Below are 2,147 nucleotides of genomic sequence, written 5' to 3'. Positions count from 1 at the left end.
ACCCGATGGGATGCATCCACGGGTGCTGAGGGAGCTGGCAGAGGTGAACCGCTCTCCATTTTTGAGAGGTCTTGGAGAATGGGGGAGGTGCCTGAAGACTGGAGGATATCCAATGTCACTCCAGTCTTCAAAAAGGGCAAGAAGGAAGATGCAGGTAATTACAGGCCAGTCAGCCTCACCTCTGTCCCTGGAAAGGTGATGGAACAGCTTGTGCTGGATGCCATCTCCAGACAACTGGAAGAAAAGGAAGTTATCAGGAGTAATCAGCATGGGTTCACCAGGGGGAGGTCATGCTTGACCAACCTGGTAGCCCTCTACAGTGTTGTCACTGGCTGGGTGGATGGGGGGAGAGCAGTGGATGTAGTCTACCTTGATTTCAGCAAGGCATTTGATTCTGTCTCCCACGACATCCTTATAACAAAGCTGAGGAAGTGTGGGATAGATGAGTGGACAGTGAGGTGGGTTGAGAACTGGCTGACTGGCAGAGCACGGAGGGTCATCATTGGCGGTACAGAGTCCGGTTGGAGACCTGTAACTAGGTCAACTAGGTGTTCCTCAGGGGTCGGTCTTGTTCAACATCTTCATGAATGACCTTGATGAGGGGATAGTGGCCACCCTCAGCAAGTTTGCTGATGATACAAAGTTGGGAAGATTGGCAGACACACCTGAAGGCTGTGCTGAGACCTGGACAGGCTGGAGAGCTGGGCAGTCAGAAACCAGATGAGCGTTAACAAAAGCAAGTGTAGAGTCTTGCACCTAGGGAGGAATAATTGCATGCACCAATACAGGCTGGGGGATGAGCTGCTGGAGAGGAGCTCTGCAGAGAGGGACCTGGGCGTCCTGGTGGACGACAGGTAGGCCATGAGCCAGCAGTGTGCCCTCGTGGCCAAAAAGGCCAATGGCATTCTGGGGTGCATTAAAAAGACCGTGGCCAGCAGGTCAAGGGAGGTGATCCTCCCCCTCTACTCTGCCCTGGTAAGGCCTCACCTGGAGTAGTGTGTCCAGTTCTGGGCTCCCCAGTACAAAAAAGACAGGGAGCTCTTGGAAAGAGTCCAGAGGAGGGCCACAAAGATGGTGAGGGGCCTGGAGCATCTCCCCGATGAAGAAAGGCTAAGTGAACTGGGTCTGTTTAGCCTTGAGAAAAGAAGACTGAGAGGGGACCTGATCCAGGTCTATAAATATAGAAGGTGTGGGGGGCAGAGTGGCGAAGCCAGACTCTTTTCAGCAGTGTGTGGAGACAGGACAAGGGGAAACAGACATAAGCTGCAGCATAGGAAGTTCTGCACAAACGTGCACAAGAACTTCTTCACGGTGAGGGTGACGGACTGCTGGAACAGGCTGCCCAGGGAGGTTGTGGAGTCTCCTTCTCTGGAGATATTCAAGACCTGCCTGGACACCTACCTGTGCGACCTGGTGTAGGGAACCTGCTTTGGCAGTGGGGGTTGGACTCAATCTCTGGAGGTCCCTTCCAACCTCTGCGATTCTGTGAAATTGAAGCACAACTATGAAAGATGTGACTTGCAGCTATTCTAAACTTTTCTGCAATTTATTTTCCCATTTCTGCATTGAAGAACACCACAACAGTTAGATTAACGTAACAGTGCTAGAATTACTGGGGCTGGAATTCAGAACTTCTACGGACATTACTATCCAATGGTTCGTTCAGATTCGTCACATACCATAATTCTTTTTCTGTTTCCATGCAAATTGACCAGAAAAGGCTGCAAGTCTGGAGAGCCTTAACCTAAAGTACTTTTCTTCTATTCTGAATTTCTCAACTTGCTGGGGAAAAAAATACATAAAAATAAGAAGCAAACACACACACACAAAACACAAAAAACTCATAAAATAAAAAATCTATTTTATTACTCTCTGTCCATGACCTTGATGATATACTCTCTAGGTGAAATCCAGGTCGTATTGAAGTCAATCACAAAATTCCCATTGATTTCAATGTAACAGCAATTTTGGCCTTTTATTCAACATTAGTCTTTGTCACTTATTTCAGAAAGCTCTTAACTGTGCTGGATGAGAATACCAAGAGATAATGAAATCAATTTAAAGCCACACCATAGCTGCCGTGTTGTATGTTGCATTTCACCAAAAATTATTCTTAATTAATGGGGTAACTTGCTGGTTTTTTTTTT

This window comes from Meleagris gallopavo, chromosome 1 (assembly GCF_000146605.3).
Source record: "Meleagris gallopavo isolate NT-WF06-2002-E0010 breed Aviagen turkey brand Nicholas breeding stock chromosome 1, Turkey_5.1, whole genome shotgun sequence".
NCBI classification, from domain to species: domain Eukaryota; kingdom Metazoa; phylum Chordata; class Aves; order Galliformes; family Phasianidae; genus Meleagris; species Meleagris gallopavo.
This window is presented reverse-complemented; position numbering follows the sequence as displayed.